At 37.2% G+C, this 25731-nt stretch overlaps 1 long non-coding RNA gene across 1 annotated transcript in view; it reads right to left on the bottom strand.

Annotated features, from left to right (window-relative positions):
* Positions 1-1180: 1180 nt before the first annotated feature.
* The window catches only part of LOC103880841, a 50751-nt gene continuing 26200 nt past the window's right edge, over positions 1181-25731 (bottom strand). Inside the window, exon 3 of the long non-coding RNA XR_004181996.1 lies at positions 1181-2253. This is a non-coding gene — a long non-coding RNA (uncharacterized LOC103880841). The remainder of the gene's footprint in view (positions 2254-25731) is intronic.

Below are 25731 nucleotides of genomic sequence, written 5' to 3' on the forward strand. Positions count from 1 at the left end.
TCTCTGCATTACTTTTTTTTTTATTTATACTTTAAGTTCTAGGGTACACGTGCATAACATGCAGGTTTGTTACATATGTATACTTGTGCCATGTTGGTGTGCTGCACCCATCAACTCGTCAGCACCCATCAACTTGTCATTTACATCAGGTATAACTCCCAATGCAATCCCTCCCCCCTACCCCCTCCCCATGATAGGCCCCGGTGTGTGATGTTCCCCTTCCCATGTCCAGGTGATCTCATTGCTCAGTTCCCACCTATGAGTGAGAACATGCGGTGTTTGGTTTTCTGTTCTTGCGATAGTTTGGTAAGAATGATGGTTTCCAGCTGCATCCATGTCCCTACAAAGGACACAAACTCATCCTTTTTTATGGCTGCATAGTATTCCATGGTGTATATGTGCCACATTTTCTTAATCCAGTCTATCACTGATGGACATTTGGGTTGATTCCAAGTCTTTGCTATTGTGAATAGTGCCGCAATAACATACGTGTGCATGTGTCTTTATAGCAGCATGATTTATTGGCTAGCCATAAGTAGAAAGCTGAAACTGGATCCTTTCCTTACTCCTTATATGAAAATTAATTCAAGATGGATTAGAGACTTAAATGTTAGACCTAATACCATAAAAACCCTAGAAGAAAACCTAGATAATACCATTCAGGACATAGGGATAGGCAAGGACTTCATGTCTAAAACACCAAAAGCAACGGCAACAAAAGCCAAAATTGAAAAATGGGATCTAACTAAACTAAAGAGCTTCTGCACAGCAAAAGAAACTACCATCAGAGTGAACAGGCAACTTACAGAATGGGAGAAAAGTTTTGCAATCTACTCATCTGACAAAGGGCTAATATCCAGAACCTACAAAGAACTCAAACAAATTTACAAGAAAAAAACAAACAACCCCATCAAAAAGTGGGCAAAGGATATGAACAGACATTTCTCAAAAGAGGACATTCATACAGCCAACAGACACATGAAAAAATGCTCATCATCACTGGCCATCAGAGAAATGCAAATCAAAACCACAATGAGATACCATCTCACACCAGTTAGAATGGCGATCATTAAAAAGTCAGGAAACAACAGGTGCTGGAGAGGATGTGGAGAAATAGGAACACTTTTACACTGTTGGTGGGATTGTAAACTAGTTCAACCATTGTGGAAAACAGTATGGCGATTCCTCAAGGATCTAGAACTAGAAGTACCATATGACCCAGCCATCCCATTACTGGGTATATACCCAAAGGATTATAAATCATCTCTGCATTACTAATCACCTTAAAGACATGCAAGCTTTACTGTTATACATGGGACAAGTTCACAGTCATTCCTTTTTCCAAAGTTTTCCAAAGCATGTTTTCATATTCCTATCTCATTTGATCTTCAAAAGAACTCTGTTTCTATCCACACTTCACGACGTGAAGTGAAATGTGGTAGAAAAACAAGACTTGCCTATTGTTACCAATCTAGGAAGTATTAGCACAAGTAGAGCACTGTTCTCTATTCTGATAAAATGCTGTTTTCAGCATGTAAATCTGTCTGTCAGAGCTGCTTCGTACTTGAGGTTTAGCTGATGTAAAATTTATAGCATTTAACTGACCCTACACATTAGTTCATACTTTTATGCACATCATCTTCAGTGCCCTATAAGGGAGACATTACTTGCCAGTGTACAGTGGTTTCTGGCTTATTTTCACAGGCTTCTGAAGACAATTATAGCCTAATGATTCAAGAGTTTCCCAGAGCTGGAATTCTTTTCTGAAATGAGTTAACCAGATCCCTTTTATGCATAGCTGCATGAAATGAAATGAAAACAGAAGATCACCATTTTTCATTTTCCTGTTCAGATTCTGATCTGTAAGTACTCCTGGAGATCCTACTGTGTGCCAGATGCCAGGTTATATGTTCTTACATATGATTACTCGATAATATATAACCTGTAACACACACACACACACACACACACACGTAAGATACTTAACATATAACCTCTGGCTAGCCTCAAACTCTCTTGTGACCTAGTCTCTGAGTTTTGCTGTCTTCTTCAAAAAGAGAAATTTGCTTACCCATTGCTGAAGCTCAGGTTTACTGATGCCGAGTGTTTTATAAATCCAGTAAGTACAGTTCAGAAGTTTTGATGTTGACCTTTTTTTCTCTCTTCTCTGTCAGGCTGCAGAGATCAGAAGCATTCTTACATGGGGTCAAGAGGCACATTGCCTGTCAATGTCTTCATGGTTGATGGTGCAGCCTTCAATCCAAAAAGAAATATGTTCAAGTGTTGCCAGGAAAATAGATACAGGAGTTTAATGACTCTTGTGGCATTATTGACCTGTTTCTCTTATTAATCTTAATCAAATAAACATGACTACATGTGTATATTTTCCTAAAATGTATAATCTTTGAGTAACAGCTTTAAGGATTGTGATAGATTATACTTGTATCTTAGAAAGATAGCTCTAATACTTTGAGGAATAAATTGGGGAGTACAGAACAGGATGTTGTTGCAATAATCTAAACAAAATAATAGGGCCTCAAATAGCACAGAGGTAATGAGAACAGCGAGCAGCTAAAAAAAAAAAAAGGTAGTTTTTTAGGTAGATCTTGATTAGAGGTTAAATAAGGGTTGATATTTCAAGACTTTTAGTTGATACACTTAGGAGAAAATTATGTAGTTAGCATGGATAACAAATACATGAAGAAAACCAGTTTAGATTCAAGATTACCTTGGGATAGTTTGAAACATCTGTATTAGATGATGGTGGTCAAGAGCTGGTCAAGGGTGATGCTGTGGGGTCAACCACGTTTATATCAGAAAGAAAGTCAGGGGCATGTGGAGGATAAGAGAAGGCTATGGGCCAAAAATAAAATCCTAAAGAATTACAACACTTAAAGACTGAAGGGAAAGCCAAAGAAAGAATCTTCAGAAAGATTCTGATAGCTAGGAGGAAAGGAAGAGTGCTAGTAAAAGAAGCTAAAGACAGATTTTAAAAAAATGTTAAATGCTACCAACTGAAATAAGAAAAATTACTAAAAAAGCATGCTTTAGATTTAAAAGAGTTTTCCCAGGCAACTTACGGAAAGTAGTTTATTTAGAGTGACCAAAACAGAAGGCAGATTGCAAGGCACTGGGGAAAGGAAGGAAGACTAAGAAGTGACGACAGCTCACAGAAGAAGAAACTTTCAATAAGCTAATGCAAAAAGCAACAAAGGGATGAACATTCATTGTTATGAAATTAAAATGAGGTTATCTGAAATATACATTTAAAGTATAAAAATAAAGTCATAATTATCAAAACTTTCTGAGTCTCTTTTTTCTGTATATTTTCTCTAAATATTATAAAAACAGTAGAGGCCAGTTTTGTAAAAGAATTCCCATTGTGCAAAGGAAAAGCTACACACAAGTGTAGATACTCAGCTTGCCAGTTTTGAAGACAAAACTTTAGAGTTATTTAGGATACCTACCTGAACATAGTTAAACTCAAATCACTATAAATATTATTTTCATAGTCTTTTGAAAAGTAGCAAATGTCAGAATTCTGGCACCACGAAGTAAAGGAAGGTAACTATATCTATTAAAACAATAGTAGCTAAAGTTGTTGAAACAAGCTAAAACTTAAATAGATGTTTTTTTAACAGGATCTCTAGGGCATAGTGTTTAACTTATGAGGCATTTAGAAATTTCTTTGCTTTAAATAGATAAAAGTTTGTGGTTAGTATACAAATTATTATTTAGGGTAAAATGAATCACTATTGGTCTCTTAGAACAAATTGCCCTTATTTTAACAACAAAAAAAAGTCAACGGAGGATTTTACAAACCTACACACATATAAATGTATAGTTACTAGATTTTGTAGTTGTCTAAAATTGTCATTTTTTTTTTCCAAGATAATAAAGTCCACTCTGGACATATGTTCTCCAGCTAGAGAAACTCTTCCTACACTTCCTGGTAGCTAAGTGGGGACTTATGACTTCATTTAATTAAATATATATGAAAAGTTTTAAATTGCTTGGTCTTGCCTGCATTCTTTTCAGTTTCTATAAGGTAGAACAATAATGTGCCTATGATCTAGCTTTGGCTTTTGAGGTATATTTTGTGTAGTGTAAAATGTATAAATTTTAAATGGAGCATTCTGACAAAATATATACACCCATCTAACTATCACTCAATTGAGATGCAGAACATTTTCATTACTTCTAAAATTTTCTTATGTCACTTTTTCATCCTTGTTTCATGTTTCAGTAGGTTCTTCTTTTGTTTATTTGCTTGAGTATTTTTATCTATTCCCCTATTAATGGGAATTTGGGTTGTTTCTAGTTTATGGCTCTAATGAGAAGAGCTACTATACTGTATTCTTGTTAAAATTTTTGTAGAAACATATGTTTCCACTTTTCCCAAATAAATATGTAGAATTTCTGGGCTATAAGAATATGTTTAACTATTATAAAAACTCTCAGAACAATTTCCAAAGTGCTTGTACCATTTTAGTTTCCCACCTGCACTATATATAAGAGCAAGCTTTTATCATGCAGATGACAACGCCCTAAGGGATGAAGAAGCAACTAGATGGGAATAAACTTAGTCCCTGAATTGGGCCATAACCTCCCACCACCTTGGCCTATTTACCTTGGCTCTTTTCCACAAAACAGATGGACAGTGAGATGCTGACGGGGTAAGCATTGGGTTTAGTCTGCTCAGTGTAGGTACAAGGGGGTACATATTTTGCAGTGAATGTCTAAACAATAAAATCAACTAAAATCCAACCTGCCTTTAAAAAAAAATGCCAGTGAGGAAAACTACTTCTTCCCACCAGGGCATACCATTCATACACCCCTACCCTTGGTATGTCACTGAAATAAATGGCTGTCCTGTTCAAGCCACTGTATATTTTCAAAATGTATTTATTCTTGATCTTTTTCTTTAAAATAGCTGAATTTGAGGTATGACACATTTTCTTAAAACTATGCATACACTGTATTAACATTTGATATTACTGATAAATACAAATTAGTTAACATTTAGGGCACATTCCTTTTTTTGTTTTGTTTTGTTTTTTTGAGACAGAGTCTCGCTCTGTGGCCCAGGCTGGAGTGAGCGGCGCCATCTTGGCTCCCTGCAAGCTCCGCCCCCCGGGTTCCCGCCATTCTCCTGCCTCAGCCTCCCGAGGAGCTGGGACCACAGGCGCCGCCACCACGCCCGGGTAATTTTTGTATTTTTAGTAGAGACGGGGTTTCACCGTGTTAGCCAGGATGGTCTCGATCTTTTGACCTCGTGATCCGCCCGCCTCGGCCTCCCAAAGTCCTGGGATTACAGGCGTGAGCCATCGCGCCCGGCCCGGCACTTTATTAAACATGAGATATGAACTGCAATTAATCAGCAGTAGTAGCCTATTATCTACTTTTTATATTACACAGAATCTTTTCTACTGGACTGATGAATACTTTCATAAGAATTTAGGGATACCTGACTTCTACAATGGATACCTATATCACACAGTAGGATTTTAGGCCATCATCCTGACATCCTTGAGCAGTAGAGCTTATCCCAGTAGCATTTATTGAGCACCATATCACCAGGCACACAGATATGCAACCTCTCTTTGTAAATTCTCTCTCAGCTTGAACAAATAAAGTAAATGCAACACCCACATCAAACCTCATCCACAGCACTTTACTCTCTTGCTCAGTGGCCTTGGTATTTGGCTGCCTTTAGCACCGTTATTTACTTCAACTTTAGGATTAAACATGTCTTCACTTTTTGAGTTACAACTGTGGCTTCTCATAGGTGCAGTTTCTTAGGGGTTTTTTTTCCCATGATAAGGACACATCCATAAATTAGATTAGTGTACTCCAAACATACTCACCATTGGTGATACAAAACTAGCATCGGCATGAGTGGAAGAAAGTAGGTACAAGAAAACTCTTGCTATTCTTTATGAAGTTTGGTTAACAGAATTGTTACTTTTTCGACCTCTAATTATAGGATAAAAATCAATTCCAAAAAACCTACTTGCTTTAAAATGCATATGTATTGCGTGTGTGTGTGTGTATATATATGTATATATATATCTTGCCTATATACTCTGGGCAAAATCCTCCAGGATCACACCTGTAGTTGAACAAGTTTTTTTTGTTGTTTGTTTTTGTTTTTTATTCCAGAAAAGTAAAACAACTTTCATGAACAATTGCGAGACATTTCAGTAAGTGTGTAAGAAAGGACTTGTTACCAGATTTGAGCTTGTTTTAGGTGACTTGGGGGAACATTTAAAGAAATGTGACTTTACTATGAATAGCATACTGTCATGAAGTAAGTACAATTTTTTGAACATCTTAATTGAGTTTACCTAGAAGCAAAGGCTAAGCAAAATTAACACAATAATTCAAAAAGGAGAAGCTGTAACATATTAACCAGAATAAGGAGCATGGTGGGTCACTTTTATGACTTAGGTATGTGATTCACAATTTTGTCTGTGTTCAGACATGATTATAGCATGGTCTTTGTTTGTTTGTTCCACTCTATCACACTCACAGAATGGCCTTGTCTAATGTTGATGTTCTGATAAACTGTGTTCAGCAGGACATCGAGCTCTATCTGTGAGCACCAGGTTAGCTCCTTGATATCTGCAGTGGTTTTTGTTCTGTGGTATTGGTTTCCTGTGCTGCCATAGCAAATTATCACAAAATTAGTGGCATAAAATAGAAAATTGTTTTTCATTTATGTAGGTCAGGAGTCCAATACAAGTCAAAATAAAGGTGTCAGCAGGGCTGTTTTCCCATCTGTAGTCTCTAGGGGAGAATTTGTCTCCTTGAATTTTCTAGCTTGTAAAGGTCAGTTACATGTCTGGATTCTTGTTCTTTCTTCCATCTTTAAAGCCAATAACAGCAGGTCAAGTCCTACTCACATCCCACCACTGACCTCTGCTAACTCCTCCCACTTTCATGGACACTTGTGATGACAGTGGGCTAACCCAGATAATACAGGCGAATCTTGCCATACCCAGGTTCTTAAACGTAATATATCTGCAAGGTCTTCACTGTCATGTAAGATAATGTATCCACAGGTTCTGGGGGTTAGGACATGTACATCTTTGGGGAACGATTATTCTGCTTACCATATTATCTCACTCTGATGCATAAGACTATTTGAAATAAACAATATACAAGTTGAAAGAGTTCACATACAAGAAAAATCCCAATCAAGGGGTCTTGGTTTGGCTGATGAAGTGGTTCAGCAATGTCACAGACACAGGTTCTTTTCATCTCTCAGACTTCTTGTCCACTTCATCTTTATCTTCTTATCATTGTTCTCTGGGCTCCCAGTACCAATCCAGAGAACATCTTTCCTAGTTGTCAATTAAAAAATGAGCAAAGACTGGCTTCCAATGACTCTCTCTTAACTGTGGGAAACTGTTTCTCTAAATTTTCCAGCAAACCACTTCTGAGTTGATGGTTTCAAATCACCAAGACCTGCTCACTTTGAATTAATCATTGTCAAGAAGAATGATCTGACTCTTTACACATATCAGCAAGGGTGGAGTGGGAAGTCATTTCAATTTTCCTCATCAGATAAGGCATTTGGCAACCTTTACTGGAGCTAAGTAAGGAATTAAAATTATAAAAAATACAAGAGTTCTGTTGTTTGGAGTGTAAGTCAGATGTGGCCAAACACAGGATTACTACTGATCAGAATGTATCTTAGTGAATGGTCACAATAAAGTAATGTCAGAACCTAGGTAGGTTTTAAAAATTAAAGACATACATAACAAATACCCAGCTTGGTGTAAAGAAACTGGGGCTATTAATTAGTAGTTAATGGAATACTTAAGAACTAGAAGTCATAAGTATCAACAGGCAGGACAAACAGTTTAAGTCAATAGACTCAGTAGTCAATAAGAAGAAACATGGGCATTGAATAGTCAGAGGCAAAGCTTTAACAGCAATAAGACTTTATAACTGAGACTATCTTATTTCTTAGTCCAGTGCCTGGCACACAGAAATTGCTTAATAAATATTTTCAGGTCTAATGTAATTAATAGACTTTAACATAAGAACTTGTATTAAGGTTCACTTAGTGGGACAGAACTAATAGGATATATGGGGGTTTATTAAGTATTAACTTCCATGATCTCAAGGTCCCACAATAGGCTGTCTGCAAGCTGAGGAGTGAGGAGAGTCAGTCCGCGTCTCAAAACTGAAGAAGCTGGAGTTCAATGTCCGAGGGCGGGAAACATCCAGCACGGGAGAAAGATATAGGCTGGGAGGCTAGGCCCATCTCATCACTTCATGTTTTTCTGTCTGCTTTCTACTGGCTGGTGGCTGATTAGATGGTGCCCACCCAAAAGTTGGGTCTGTCTTCCCCAGCACACTGACTCAAATGTTAATCTCCTTTGGCAACACCCTCACGGGCATGCCCAGGATAAATATTGCATCCTTCAATCCAATCAAGTGGACACTCAGTATGAATCATCACAGAACTTACTCGAAAGTGCTGCTAAGCTGGAATGTTGAGCTGAAATAAGATAAATAAGATCACCTGTAACTTGTAAGCTATAAGGCTTACTATGCCCGGAAGCAAGAATGAGGAGAGACAGTGCAGGTAGCACAAATTGATAATACTTTCTCTCAAACTCAGCAGGAAATAAGAGCTTGTTTCCATTTTCTTTTAGTTAGTTTTAGTTTTTTTTTAGTTTTATTATACTTTAGTTTGCATTTTTTGCTGAAAAGAAGAAAGAAATAAGAACAACAATACGCTAAAGAGAATTCCAGTTTCTGGTCCAGCATGTAAGGAGCTTAGAAGTCACCACCCCATGCTAACAACAAGTGAAAAGCCGAACAAATGGAAAATCAACACTTCTTCTTAGATTAATCAGGTAAGTGAGGTCGTAGGCCAAACCACTGCTGCTAAAGCTAGAGAGACAGGTAGATAGAGAAAATCACAACTTAGGTGAGCAGAAACCCCTGCATGAACAACTACTTGGGTGGATAGGAAAACCTGAACTAGTGATTGACCATTTATTGTAGACTCACTGGGGATAAATCCAAGAGTTAAAAACTCCAGGGGCACCCTGTTATGAGAGATATCCTACACTTCTGTGAGTTTTACCTCTGGGAGTTCTACCAGGTTCTCACAGTAAATATTGGAGAAGAATCCCCTTCATACTTCCAGCACGAAGAGGGGAAAAAAGTAACCATTCAAATATACTAGAGTATCCTGGTTTTCTTAACAAAGCCTGCCCTCAGGAAATAGTTTCTTACTAGAGCTCAAACTACTGGGATTTTACCAGACCCTAATCAGCCTGTAGAAAAATAAATATCCAACATTAGCCCTCTCTAGTTATTCTGTACTACCTAAGAGTGTAGGGGGTAAAAAGTAAAGAAAGAACTGAAAACTGCTTGTAAAAGACTGACACCTAATCATAAGACTTTAGAACATTTTCCCTCTCCAACCCTTACCACTACATTACTAAAGGCCTATTTACGACATTCCTTTTACTCGGTTCCTTTAACCAAGTATATTATGTCCCCTTTCAGAAAAAAAAAAAAAAAAAAAATTGCAAGGAATACTAAAAGGCAAAAAAATTTTTTTTTTAAACTGACATAGCAAGCATGAGTGCTAGACACAGATCTATCAGGGATACTGGAATTATTAGACCATGAGTTTAAAACAACTTTCATGTTAAGAGCTCTCATGGAATGAGACAAAGGCCAGAATGGACAGATAATGTAAGCAAAGAGGTGAAAGGTCTAAGAAAGAATTAAAAAGAAATGCTAGAGATAAAAAAAAGAAAAAAAGCAACAATACCACCAGCACAACAATGATGTAACATAAATAAAGAACGCTTTCAATAGACTCATCACAGTTGAGGAAATAATCTCTGAACTTAAGGATATGTCAATAAAAACGTCCGAAAACGAAAATCCAAGAAAAAAAAAGACTGAAAGAATGAAACAAAACCCAAAAACCCAGAACAGAATGTTCAAGAACTCTGGGACAACTCCAAAAAGTGTAACATATATGTCATGATACCATGAGAAGAGAAAGGGAAAGGAACAGAAGTAATATTTGAAGAAATAATGATAGAGAATTTTCCCTAAATTAATGTCAGACACCCAATCACAGATCCAGTATGTTCACAGAACACCAAGGAGAAGAAATGTCAACAGAATACATCTAGGCATGTCATATTAAACTGCAGAAAAAAACCAAAATAAAGAAAAATACATACAAAAGCTAATTCAACTGTCCCCCAACACCCTTCCCACTGGTTTTAGATAGTCTCTTACTATTACAGTCTCAGTTCATCACTCTTCCTAAGAAGTAAGACACAGGAGATCATTTATTTAAGTCAAATAAACACTTAGCATACTATTAGGCATCAGAGAAGTTATTTCACATGAATTTGAATTTACTGAAATAACTGGCTTTGAATTAAAGCAAACCTGAGTTTTACTTCTCGGTCACACTCTAAACACATTTGACATTTTTAAAAATACTACTTTAATTTCACTAAGCCTTAGTTTTCGATGCCATAAAAAAGATAGCAGTATTTATTTAGCAGGGCTATTATATTATAAATTATGTCTGTAAAACTAGGTAATATCTAATAATAGTAGCTTCTTTGTACACAATAGCTAGTCTCTTTAGGAGTACTGAAAGTTACAGAAATATAGAAATATGAAGATAAACAAAACAAGAAATATATTCCTAATGTTATTTTCTAGCCTTCTAATCATATCTCAATTCCATAAAACTCATTTTGACAGAAAATCCAGTCCCAGTCATTTCAGGCAATCTTACAACAGGGCAGAGGCCCACATCACAAATCCACTCCACCTGGAGCACTTTCCTGTGCTTGATTTCTGTTAGGCCAGTCTTCTCTCTAGATCATACAAACAGAAGCCTATAGCATTTCAAAAAATGTCTTGCTGATCCAGCAAGCGGAAGAATAAACATCAGGAAGACAAGAGATAACATTACACAATTGAGCATACGAAGTCTTACCTCTAGTCAAAATGTGATTGCAGAAATCCTTTGGCCCCGAAGGCGAGGAATTCCTCCTCCTGTTCCTTGGCCTCTTCTGTAGGGTCAGCAGCGTTAAGGCAATGTGTCTCCACTCTAGTTGCATATTGTAATCATCTGGAGTGTTTTAAAATAGACTGCTGCTTGGGCCCTGCCCTCAGAAAATTTGGGCTTAATTGGTCTCTGGTGAGGCCTTCGGTGTACGGTTGATGTTAAAGCTCTCCAGGTGATATTAATGAGTATTCAGGGCTCAGAGCCACTGATTTAAAGCAAACGTTCACTTAGGCCTCACTGTACTACGAGTCTGTATTCAATTCACCCCAGAATTGTCACTTTTGCCTCCTGGGGTCTGCGTGTGTTGCCTGATGCTAGTTTGTTCACTAATATGCTCCCAGGTATTCCTTCCATTGTTTGAGGATTGACTGCTTCACCACCCACATGTGCATTAATGCGGCGCTGTATTCCTCCGTTATTCATGGATTCTTGGCATTGAGGAAATGGCTTCTTTGGTGTGGGATTCTCTGCACTGAGGCAAACGACGCGTTTAAATGTCGGCTGTTTCTTGAAGAAAGATCACCCAGCTCCGTGTTGTGTAAACTGTGCTCTTCTCTTTACGGAGATGATGTATATCAAGCACTTTGCATATGGCAGCACTCACAAAAGGCCTCCTTTGTGAATTGAATTGGTTTCTTTGCCTATGTTTTTTACTGGGCTCAGTGTTCCATGGCTCTGGGGTCAGGTTCACAAGTACCATAACAATGATCTCTAACGACATTCCTCATATTACCTCTCTACACTTTACTCTAAGGTTTATCATATTTTCTTATTCACTAAGCATAGTTTAAATCTCTTTTCAAATAAAATGTACATGTTCTCTTATGTTAACCAAATTCCAAATTCCTTGGCTCCTAAGAACTCATCCTTTTGGGATCTCATGGAGGCTGTGGCCATCATTTTTCTTGCACATAAATAGTGAATTGTCCTTTACCCAAAATGAAAGCAGATCACTTATGAGATTAAAAGGATAGCCTTTACTGAAAAACATTTCCTTGTATTTAATGGTAAATATATCACTCCTACATCAATTTTGGGTTAAACCCTTACTTAGCGCTCCACAAAGATAATATTCATATGTGTCTGAGAATTTCTGTACTCACATTATTATAAGACTTTTCTCTTTTATTTTGTTTGCAAGTTCATTGTAACATAAACACAAAATTCACATTTTTAGAAACACTGTGAGAAATGTTCTAAGAGTCAGTAAGGATAGGAAATTAACTCTCTTTATTTTGTGATCTGCCTGTGAATAACACCCCTAGCCGTTTTCACAAGATAGTATATGGTTTTACCTTTGCACAATCCATTATTTTACGAAGCAGTATTATCAGTAAAGAAATGTGATTACTACGAAACCACGCTGTGAAGACCAGAACTGAATGCTACAAAGAAAAGAGATTTCAACAACCATTCTCAATTTGTTTCCTTTTTCTTTTTCTTATGAAAATCCTAGTAACTAGTATTTTAAATCTAATTACCCTAGTAATTAGATTTCTAGTAATTAGTCTACCTTTTTAAAACCAGCTCTAACCTGCGATGTCAATCATGTTTAAATTATTTTAGCTGGTCAATTTCATAATTTGAGATTTGCCTTGTCTCACAGGAGATTCTAAGGAGAATCACAGTTAACTTCAATAAGAAATTGGTAATAAATGTTTAAGGAGATTTACCTACAAAAGTTTTGACTTAGTTTTCCCCAATCATAAAATGAACTTTAAGAAGCATCGTTATTTATATTTAGACACATGAAATCACTGTGGCTTACAGCCAAAAGAAAAATTCTTTCAGCAAATGACAGCACTCAGTATCTAGATGTCGGCTAATATTTTCACTCTACAAATACGAAAAACAGTTATTCCTCTCAATGGCAAAGGTGGCAAAAACTGGTAGCGTCGGTGTCTTTGATATTCTAACAATCTTTCTCTTAACTCTATTCCCTGAAGACACTGCACACCACTAAATACGTGCACACACACACATGCACACATACACTGAAAATATATCCGCTGACATACCTTTATCACCCAGGAAGAGCTGTTTACATCTGGGTGGCCCAGTGCATATGGAAACTCTTTTGTCTCCACTGTTACCTTTTAGACTTTCTAGCCCTTACTCAGACCTGTACCGTCGCCTGTTCCTATCCAGAGATGTTCTCTCAGCTCTCAGTGACCTGTCTGCATAATCTCTCAAGTCCAAAATTATCTCAAGTCTTGACCCTATCCCAGCCCCATCTTCAAACAGACCTTTACGTCAGAGAGGCCGTCGGCAGCTCTTACAACAGCCTGGTCTAATTTCCCCACAAAAATCTAGATGAATCTATCCCTGCCTGTAGTGTGTCCAGCCCTCCTCTAATATGAAATGCATGCGAATGTTGTCTAGGGAAGTCACAGATCCCACAGGGAGTGGATCAGTGGTGGGAATCGAAGGCAGAGACAGTTTATGATAAAAGTAACTTTTACAAATGGATTTATGTTTTCATCATGACATTGACCAACCTTCCAAAAATCTAGTGTTTTTGTTTCCTTTCAGAATAAGCAAGTGTCGCCAGGTATGGTCGCACTCTCCTGTAGTCTCAGCTACTCAGGAGGCTGAAGCAGGAGGACTGCTCAAGCCTAGGTGTACTGGGCTGCAATGTGCTATGTCAAATGGGCATCTGCACAAAGTTTGGAATCAATCTGATGAACTCCTGGGAGCCAGGAGACCACTAGGTTGCCTAAGAAGGGGTGAGCTAGCCAAGGTCGGAAACAAAGCAGGTCAAAACTTCAGTGCTGGCCGGGCGCGGTGGCTCACGCCTGTAATCCTAGCACTTTGGGAGGCTGAGGCAGGCAGATCACCTGAGGTCAGGTGTTCGAGACCAGCCTCAACATGGGGAAAACCCATCTCTACTAAAAATACAAAATTAGCCAGGTGTGGTGGCTCATGCCTGTAATCCCAGCTACTCGGGAGGCTGAGGCAGGAGAATTGCTTGAACCTGGGAGGCAGAGGTTGCGGTGAGACGAGATCGTGCCATTGCACTCCAGCCTGGGCAACAAGCGCGAAACTCAGTCTCCAGAAAAAAAGCAAATTCAGTGCTGATCAGCTGCAGGATTGCACCTGTATACAGCTACTGTTCTCCAGCCTAGGCAACACAGGGAGACCCTGTCTCTTAAAAAATAAATAAATAAGTAAATAAATAACATTAAGCAAGTATTGGAAAAACCTAATTATATTTACAGACTATAGGTAAGGGGGGAGAAGAAAAGACCTGACACAAGTTACAGGAAATTGGAACAGGCAAGCCCTTTGAGTCTAATTGAAGAGCAAGGATCACTAGGAAGGAATCTTGGACTTAAAAGCACTTAAAAGTGCTGCTCCTCAAACTTCTTCCCCCCCCGCCACCGCCCCCATTTTCAAATCTAGAGTGCCTCAGATGCTAGGTTTTAACATCCAGGATCAGCCTCAGCCCTGCCAGAGACCTGCCTCGGGAGCTTGGAGCTGGAACCCTAAAACACTAGAAGCCTGGATAATAGGCTTCTAAACACAATAGACTAAAATATGTTGCCAGACAACTAAATTAGAAGTTGATTTTTTGTCCCTCTTATGATGATTAGCTTTTACAAGAATATGAATAGGGTATTATACTTCAGGAACACTGTGATTTAAATGAGCTTCTCCAAACCTGTATTTTGTTCATACAGCTGATTCTCGAGAAGTCCCAAGATTGAAGATCCTTGGAATGTAGAGAATTCTCCTTTATTTCCCACAAAAAGGAGACATTCAAGAACTTCATCACTTTCCCCACAGTATTTTGATGAGTATTGGAGGCATATAGAAGTTGGTTTCGCTGTGAGAAATTTATCATTGAGTAAATTTCTGTATTTGGCTGATGGGGGAGGATACAATTCCAGCCAGCCTGCCCACAGGCTGTGGGGGAAATGGTAAATAAATAGATAAAGGATAATGTCCTAAGGCTGAAAATAGAGGTTTTGGAGGTGCCTTGAAAGCCATTTTAAGGAATACTACAGCCTTAGAAGGTTGATTTTCTCATCCTCATTTTATATTTTATTATGTGAAGACACAAATGTATTACTTTGCCCTGAATCCCATTACTTATAAATGGCAGAGAGGGAATTTAGCCCTATGTCAAACTCCATATTGTTTTAAGCAGGCACTGTTGCCTTTCAATGTTCAGAAATATGTGCTTTCTACAAACTCATTTATTTCCGTATTTGAGTAGTTATTGTGTTTTTTTTTTCTCTTTTCTTACTTGCAAAGCTCCTTTCGAACAAGTTTAACTGTGCTTCGGCTAAATGAAGGGGAGTGTTTTTTTCTCCATAAAGAGAGTGGGTGTTCTAGTCCTATGGTGGTCCCTGCCACTAACTTGCTGTGTGACTTCTGCAAAATATGTGTCTTTCAAGGTCCAGATTCTCCACGTGTATGTTCATGGCGCTGGCCTGGAGGTCTCAAAGGCTGTGATGTTTCATACGCTGGCGTTCCTGAGCGTTGTTCTGTCTCAGAACCGTGAGAAATCAGGGAAACTGGGACTGGAAGAAAGGTGAAAACACAGTTGGGGAGAACTGTGGAAAACCACAAACGTGATCCCTTCCTGACTTCAGTTTTCCTTCACAGTTGGTATTCATTTGACTCAATCCCTCAGATCCCAAAGGACAGTGTGTTATACAAATAGTATCAGTGGCCACTCTGGCCTTCTTCTGCCTCACGAAGAAGAGGAAGGATAACTACATAAATAAATAATGTAACATTGGAATTGGGCAATTTTCTGTCCTTTGGGGGCCACTGGAGAATGCCAGTTTGGACCACACAAGACTCCAGGGGTTGTAAAACAGCAAACCACAACATGGTGTCCACTTGAAGCCTTTCACCGCAGTGTGACTGGCCAGGAGCTGAGTAACTGAAGCTTTTACAGTGCACAGCACAGTCCATGCACACAGTCAGTGCAGTCACTGGAAACTCTAACCTCACTCTCCACTTCAGGGTGGGCTCGGGAGTCCTATGGGTCTGAGGCTCCCAAAAGTCAGTCTGAGGACTTGCATCCATCAATGTCAAAGTCTTTAGAAGTTGGCTGTAAATGCAAGAAAAAAAAGGTACAAAAAAGAAAGAAAATACGATGTGCTTTTTATAAAACTAAATTTATTGATTTAAGACTTTTCTCTTTTCTGTTTTTTCCTACTTTTTAAAAGTAAAATGTTCTTTCACTTGTGCGATTATAGTGATAATAAATGGTAAATTTTATATGTTGTTTATATGTTCATGTGTTGTTTTGTTGTTTTTTGCTTGACAAACCTATATCAGATTCCAGGTTTATTTTTGAAATTTTCCTGGCCCATGAAATTGAATACTGTGGACACTTTTGTTTTAAAGTATACAGGAGGGATGAAGTCTCTGGAGCCCCCTGCTACACAAAAGAGGCTACAAAGCTGAAATCTGAAGGAAGAAAATCCCTGAACCATCTGAAAGGTTTGGGGATTTGGACCACTTGCCCTCGGTTCCTATTTTTGGATCTCACTTTATCTCTGTTGTTCAACTGTGATTCAACAGACTTGGAGAAAAACTAAGGTCATTAGTACTAAAAAACTTTTTTTTTTTTTTTCCAAAAAATAGCCAAGAGTTAGAGATACTCGGATTTGACTATTATGCCTCTGTAAGATAGACAGCTGTTATTTTCTGATTTCTTTTCACTTTGAAGAATGCCCTTGATATTCACTGCACTCTAATTTTACTGGATACAATTATGATGTGGGTGAGAATAGGAGGTCAATGATAAACAAGCTGCCGATTTCTTAGCCCATATTATGTGCAAAATAGTTTTTCATGTATTTTCTCCATCTCAAACTATTGTAATTTGAAAAGACAGAGAACTATCACTTACAGTGAGAGTGTAAAATAATATAAATAAAAAGGATTTTGGCTTCCAATGAATCTGAACATGAATCCTACCTCTATGGCCTTTGTAAGCTAATTGAATTTTTTCCTCATTCATAAAATGAGGCCAACAATAATAATGCATGAAATTATTATGAGAAAAATACAGTATAGTAGGTGTGAAATATCCAGATTAATGGCTGGTATGTGGGAAGAATGCAATATTTGGCTAAATAACTTTATCAAGTTTATGATTATTGTATGTAGCAGAGGTGAGAGCACCAGTCTCTGCCTCACAATCTATGATCCTAGTACAGTAGCAAGAATAACCGGTTTGTTGCACCGTCATAGAAAGTTGGAGCATAAACATGACATTGTTGTATTATCTCCACTAACCCTTTTAAATATTCTGTCAAATCTCCTTAAAAGTATCTTAGGAAGGATCCACAGCATTAGGCTCACAAATATAAAAATGTATCGACAAATTTAGTGTGGCCAATTTGAACTACCAATATATCCCTTTTAGATTCTGACCTTGCCGTCTTTCTATTGCCATGTCAATATTTATGAAACTAACTTTTACAACCACATTGCCAAAGACCCTCCCAGCTCCAATCAGCCTGCTCTACAAGTTTGGAGACATTTGAACAATGCCGCAAGGATGCAGAGTAGGTAGAAGGGTAATTTGGACTATGACTATACCATATTTCTGCTAAATTGCCATAGTTTCTGTCTAAACTTATTTTCTCTTATCTAATACTCAAGAATAGGCCTGTATTATCTATTGCTGTGTAACGAATTACTGTAAGTCTGGAGCTTAAAACAAAGCATATTCATTATTTCACAGTTTCTGTGATCAGGAGTCAACTGGATCTGCAGTCTCATCTGCGGCTTGACTGGGGAAGAATATGTTTTTGTTGGCACAGTTCAGCTGCTTTATCACTTGAGGGCTTCAGTTTCTTCCTGCCTGTCAGCCAGAGGTTATCCTCAGTTTCTTGAGGCTGTCTTCAGCTCCTTGTCATATGGCAGCCCAACATAGGCAGCCCCTAATAAAGCCTCTTACTTCTTCAAAGCCAGCTAAGAAGAAGTAACTCCAGCAAGATAGGTGGTAGAATCTTATGTATCCTGTAATCCCATATATGTGATCACATGCAGCCTGCTAATTTTGCCATAACTGGTTATTTATAAGCAAGTCACACCCAAAGAGAGAGAAATACAAAAAGGTATGAATATCAGGGTATAGGACTTGTGGTGTGTGTGTATGGAGAGGCACTCATGAGTCTGGAGGCTACAAGGTTGTATTATTAAAAATATAAGAATCCATGAATCTCTAATGAAAATTGTTAGTTAAAAAGAAGCTCAGAGGTCCACAGTGTCCCCACCAAACTATACACTAAAACTTTTGGGGGATTAGAAATCACAGAACAGTAGAGAAGCTAGTGACTTACAATAAGCCTACATTCTTATTAAATTCTACTTCTGTGCCCATTGAGCTATATTCTCTTTTTTATAGGAAGTAACTTTCTATCTAAAGATGCTTTAAATTCTGTAAGTTCTTTCACTAGAAATGGTTATAATTTGGCAGAATTAACATTGTACATTTGAGTAACTGGGTAACAGAAGGAGATTGTAACATTGCTGAGTACTGAATATCCAGTACATATGAATGTTTGATGGCTTTATTTTATTATCTAAAGTGCATAGTAAGGAGTAAAGTTAGGGATAAGGATCAGTTTAAATACATCACGAGGAGGTATGACCTTCTTATATGAGAGTCATAATCACAAACCAAGTAGCATATGTTGTTTATCATAGAATTAAGTGTAGAAGGGTTCTTTCCTTCTGGGAAAACTATTATTTTCCCTGCAAGGGCCTTTTATTCTTTGGCTACTAAGATGGCAATTATTCTCCTTTGTGTCTTAAGTACTTTTCCCACCTATCACCCACTCCCCATAATATTATAAATGCCTGCCTTTCTTCAGGTCCATTTTTGTTACTGGGACAATGTACCTGTTCTAATAATATTTGAATATCCGGAGCTTATCTGGATTTAGGAAAAGATTCATGTTTCTGCTTCTTAGAATTTCTTGAAGCGTACTTTAGAAAACTATATTTTTTTCAACAAATACAGTTATGTAAATCAAAATGCAAACATAGCTTTTGTTCCTTTATAGCCTCTTTCATAAATAAAACTGCAAATTGTAAAATATGCTGACTTTGGCAGAATAATGCATCAATTTTTGGTTCAAAAATGTGTTCTCCATATTTTATAATGACTTGTCTAATTTCAAATTAATTTTATGTCCTTACCCATTATATATACTTCTAGCTACATATCTTTAGGTTATGTGGTACAAAATAAAGAACAGTCTTGATACTAAATTCAAACTCTCTTTTCTTATCCAAGACTTTATATTAAATAATGTGTATAAAATCCTATACAAATGTTATTAACTTATATAACATTTTTTTCAGATTGAGGAAATTCTTCAAAACATCTGAGACCTTGAGAAAATAATATTAACAAAATGTATGAGTGCAATATGTGAAGTTCAAAAAATCAGAGTTCCTTTGCATTTATAACATTGAAGCAAAAAGTTTGATGTGCTATGTTAATTTGTTATTGCAAATCTACATTTAGCAACACAGCTCTGACTTCTATGTTCAACATGAATATTTTATTTTGTTGTCTCATGATAAAAGAACCTAGGAAATAGTCACTTGAAAGATGACAGAAGCTACATGGACATCTGGTTTAGTTTATAGCTTTTGCTCATTACCCTCATACCCAAATCTCAGAACATATGTGGTAAAGGCTTCTGAGAAGAAACCTTTAACCTGAACCTGAATTCCAATATTCTGAAGTTATGAACTAAAGCTGTTTAAAGTTAACAATAACTTTCTGTATCACTATATTTTTAATGTAGTAGAATTTTATGTTAACTTTATGCATAACTTTTTAATATACTAGAATACTTTGGACACTGACTACTAAACTATACCCAACCAGGGATGTGGAAAACATTATGATCCTTACCTGATTTGGTTCCCATCCAAATTCATTTCCCAGTTATCTCTAGGCAGAGTGAGGGCCAAATGCCAGTGGTATAGGTAGCCAGGAGTACTCTCATCCACATACTCAGTGCAGTATGCTCTGAGGCACACTGACTTCCTATAATGAAGATCTATTTCCTGCAGAATTCAGTACTAAATCCCCAAACTATCTATCTTGTTATATAGAAATCAATTTGATAGTTAGATAAGATAAATACATTATATGAAAGGCATATGCACATGTATACAAATATATAAACATATGTACACATCACCTATACATATACGTAAGCGTGTGCACAGATATGTGCCAATTTTATTACTGCTGACTGGTGGCCTGCAAGAGAGTATTACTTTTTTGTTTCTTTTTTTTTTGAGATGGAGTCTTACTCTTGTCGCCCAGACTGGAATACAGTGGCGTGATCTCAGCTCACTGCAACCTCTGCCTCCCAGGTTCAAGTGATTCTCCTGCTTCATACTCCTGAGTAGCTGGAATTACAGTCACCCTCCACTGTGCCAGGCTAATTTTTGTACTTTTAGTAGAGACAGGGTTTCGCCATGTTGGCCAGGCTGGTCTTGAACTCCTGACCTCAGGTGATCTGCCCGCCTCGGCCTCCCACAAGTGCTGGGATTACAGGCGTGAGCCACCGCACCTGGCTGAGTATTACACTTTTTAAAAAGCAAAATAAACAGAAACAAAGCCTCCCTGCTGTGGTTTTTAGCTTACATTTTCAATCTACCCTGCACAAACAGGCCTTAATATATGTATATATTTATCTGCATATTATTAAATATATCTTCACTATTTATTTCTGTGTAGATGTGTGTGTATGTATGGTGAGATAGATGTGCTTTTAGAATAAATACAATAAATTTTACATACTGAAGAAGAAAATACTATTCTATTTATTCATTTATATTAGTACTTGGAGTGAAATATTAGATATAATCACAGAAGGTTCGAAATATTATCAGAAAACTCTTCATAATTGAAATGCCAAATCACAAACATCTATGTTGTTGCCACCTAGGACTATTTCCCTAAATACTCCTCTGAACTCAACAACTCATCTCAACTAACCAGTCTGGAACTTGAAAATTCTTACCTGATCCCATCACTCTGGCCACAGTTTCTTCATTGAGGTATGGGAACCAGACACAGGTTTAACCAATTATTCTATCTCCAGATTGTAGAACTTTAAATTTATAGAGCCAACATCAAGTGGGCTTTTTACTGCCATTTGAAATAAAAGTTAGTTTGCAGTGAAAGAAAACGAAGCCAACGTATACAGAGAAGAAAGAAGAAAAAGAATTGTGCCTGGGTCCCAGCTTACTCCCAACTGCATTCCTGCACTTTCTAAAGTTTAGTTGTTTAACCCTTTTTTGGATTTCATAAGGGAATAAATTCTTTTTTTCCAAAATAATATTCAACATGTTTTTCTGTCACTTGCAGTCAAACAATCATAAAATATTGTGATATTCTCTGCATGGAAACAATGTCCTTGCTATTTTCCCACTGTAATTTCCTTTTATCCTCTAAATTTAAGATTCAACAACAATCATTCATCTTTGAAGTCTTCTAAACTACTAAAAACAAATCACTTGATTTTCTATGTGCCAGACCCTGTACTGTCCTTATAATTCCTATTACCACTCAGAATGGTAATTGTCTCTAGTTTCTCTTTATCTTGTGTACGTACATTAACACAGCAACCATATTTATTGTACCTACCTTTGTCTGTCTAATGCATAGTATGAATCCAGGAACAATAAGAGACAATAAATAAATGTTGAATGCAAGAAACAATAAAGGAAATAATAAAAGATGTTTGATTTCATATCAGTTTCCTCCAATTTCTGACTTTTAAAATTTGTCAATCTTTTAACTCAGAGCATAGGTTGTCAAACTGATACATATGTATTAATCACTACTATTAATAAAGCCAATTTTCCATGTAGGAATAAATGGAACACTAACTTGCCATACAGCTTTTAAAAATACAATATTTTTGATAAATGGTACAAGTAAAAATTGTTGGTAACAGAATTCCATACTACAATCTTCTTAGTTTCCGTTCTTTAAATTCCCCAAGCAAGTCTCTCCAAATAATACCTATATGGTCAAAATTCAGATTTTCTTTGTCTGACAACCAAAACACAATTTGTACCTCTTAAGAGATGTGGAGCCAACTCAAAAATGTTGTATGCCTTGTTTTCCAAGAAAAACAGCACTTTTTGGTGAATTGAAGAAAGCACACTTGGTTCACATGAGACTAACAGGTATTCTCAGCACCTGGGAGGAACTGCCCTTTTAGGGAACAGTTTGTCCTGATCAGAAGCCAAGAAAAATACTTGTACTTAAAAACTCTTGCCTCAAATATTTCATATATTTAGAACCTTTTTAGGGGTCTTTGAACAGTGTTTTCAATAAACTATTGGGGTATTGTTTATGGTGATTCTTGAAAAATATCTTTATAGAGAGAGGATTGTAAATGTCGCTTCTCAGTTGTCCAATCTAATAAAATGTCCCATGTTGTGCTGTATTTTTAAATGTTACCTTCCATTCATTTATGTGTATAATGATTTGATTTTATTCTTCTTTTGTTAGCTATTAATTATCCACAAACTATAGTTGACATTCATGTTTAGGTAAAGAATAATAGCCTGTTATGATTTTTAAATGCAATATTCTGCATTTTAAATATAATATTCTCCATTCAACAAGCCATAATCTATCAATATTTACTCACACTGACCTAAACTGAAAGCTTCTCATTTTAGTTACTCTGGCACAAGATCTGACATATACATTACTTATCTCCTGCCAATTTCCAAAGAAATACTATAAAAATGTTAATACAGTCTACAAATCACATTAATGTTTAGGAAAACCAAATTGTATATATCAGTGTAATACAGGCTTGTGTGACCTATTTGCATGGGATAGATTTAAAATACAACACCAAATCTACAGCAGAAAGGGTTTTTTCTGTTTATTTATTTAGCTTTCTTTTAAATACAATATTGTTTTGTTGGTCACCATTCAGCAACTGACAAAGGATGGTTATTATACCTGAGAAAACCATCTTTCTTTAGGACTTGGTATAAGATCACTTCTTAATCAAATTCCATGTTTCCATCAGCAGGAGACACATGAGAGTTCCTGGTTCCTTATACTACTGATGGGACATGCCTGCACTCCCCTCTTCTCCTGCACTTTTCTCACTCATAGCTTGTCTGTCATTTTGTGCCAGAGGCCATCTGAACTTGTCATGAAGCCCTCATCTCTGCCCACGACAGTCACTGAAAAAAGACCAAGACTCTCAGGTCAACCCTAAGCCATTGAATTCTAATCCACGTATGACTCTGTTCATTTTTTTTTCTTACTCAAGCTCCCACTCCTCCCCAGTTACTGAAACCTTCTTAGTATGCCTTTTGGAACTCAAGATGAAATCTTGTAAAATCCCTTCTAAATTAACTTTCTTCTCTAAACCATCTCTTATCCTTCATGTTCTAGCAAAACCATCTACGCCCACTGAGGATACTGATTCCCCTGTAATCCTCCCAAAATGGCAGCTATTTCTCTCCAGTGCTTTTTGTACCATGGGGCACAAGGGGTGCAGAAGTGTCCCTTTGACTACCCTTTACAGGCTCAGGTTTTGAATTTCATGTATTAAATTGCACTCTACTTTGACACATAATCTACTTCACCAACCACATCACACCCCTACATTGTTCTTTGAAAATTATAGATCTTTGGCCCACTGCCACCCATTCCATTGCTACTCCCATCATAATTCTTAATGAATTCAGATTCATAAAACAGTCCTTTCGATAGCCTGAACTTTCACTTCCTTAACCCTTTACCCTCTAATGTTCTTCACCCTGCCTTAGCCTCTCAATCACGTGGTCATTTCTTTGAATAATAATGTGTCATTTCTTTTAATAATAAATGACCACGTGACTGAGTGGCTAAGACAGGGTAAAGAATGTAATAGGGTAAACGGTTAAAGAACTGATAGTTTAGGATATTGTAGTTATAGTTACTAATAACTATAAGTATTCCAGAATCTCAGTCTCAAAACAGCTAAATGACACACCCAGTTTTCTCAAATCAACCTCTTACATGTTATACTCCAACTCAGATATTCCTTTTACCCTACCAGGACCTTCAATATTTTTATACTAGCAACTCTTCACTATCTCTATCTCCATCTTATTTTCTCCTTCCTATCTTTAGTCAGATGACCAATCATAATTATTCCTTTGAATATGCTCTCAGTTTTTTTCCCTTCTCTTTTTTTGTATTTGTGTGGCTAAGTCATAGCCCTGACTAAATCCAGCTCTCCATACTACTACATTCCTGACCTTATGCTGGTGAACATAGTAGAGAAAAGTAAAACAAAACCAAACATTAAAAAATCAAAAATTCAAAGTGTGACTAAATCATGAAGAATAGATTTAGTTCAAATATATAGTCACTGACCTTCAATACTTACAGAAAATCACAGGAGTCTATTCCCTCACCTCCTCTGCTAGCTAACCATTTTAGAGATTCCTTAGTCAAGCTTCCAGCAATGCTCCACTGCCCCTTTTGGTTGCTGACCTTGTGTATTAGTATGAGTTCTCCATAGAAACACAACCAATAGAAAAGTATATTGCCTTATATATTTACAGAGGCTGAGAAGAGCAAGGTCTGTAGTTAGTGAGCTGGAGACCCAGAAGAGTTGATGGTATAGCTCCATCCCTAGTCTGAAGACCTGAGAACAAGAACATCCACCGATGGTGTAAGTTCCATTTCAAGTTCAAGTCCAAGGGCAGGAGAAGACTAATGTCTCAACTTGAAGACCATGAGACAGAGAGAGAGAATTATTTCTTTCTCAGCCTTTTATTCAATTCAAGTCTTCAACAGATGGATAAGCCCACTGATACTGAGAAAGGCAAGCGGCTTTATGCAATCTACTAATTTAAATGTTAATCCTATCCAGAAGCACCCTTACAACCACAGGCAGAAATCATGTATAAGCAAATATCTTGGCACCTTGAGGTCCTCAAGTTGACACATAATATGAACCATCACACCTTATTTTCTTCTTCGTTGAGAAAACAGAATCAATCAGAAGAGAACCCTTATAAACCTCCTCCACAACATCTATCCACCAACCAGTCTTTATGCCACAATGTTCTGCCTTTACTCCTGTCACATTTGGATGCTACAAGCTGAGGCCAACCCTCAGAATTCCATAATAAATGATATCACAATTTATTGAGTAATTGCACAGTAAATTGCTTTGGCAATTTTCTCTATTTCCTTCAGTCATGCCACTTTTATCTTTGTAGTGGATCATTCCCATCCCAATTTAGACTTATATTTATTTCTCTTTTAATGCAATAAAACAAAATGAAACAAAAATCTTTTAACCCCATTTCTATTCCTTTATTTGAGATTTTGCCCCATTTCTTATTTAAGATAAAAGCTGTTTTTGATCAGTCTCTGATTTATTTTTCTCCCATTTCTCTTAAATCTAATCTAATAAGATTTTGTCCCATCCCATTTAATATTCTTTATATTCTTTTTTTTTTTTTGAGATGGAGTCTCACTCTGTCATCTAGGCTGGAGTGCAGTGACACTATCTCAGCTCACTGAAACCTCCACCTCCCAGGTTCAAGCCATTCTGCCGCCTCAGCCTCCTGAGTAGCTGGGACTACAAGTGTGTGCCACCATGCCCAGCTAA

The sequence above is a fragment of the Papio anubis genome, chromosome 2 (genome assembly GCF_008728515.1).
Source record: "Papio anubis isolate 15944 chromosome 2, Panubis1.0, whole genome shotgun sequence".
Taxonomy (NCBI): Eukaryota; Metazoa; Chordata; class Mammalia; order Primates; family Cercopithecidae; genus Papio; species Papio anubis.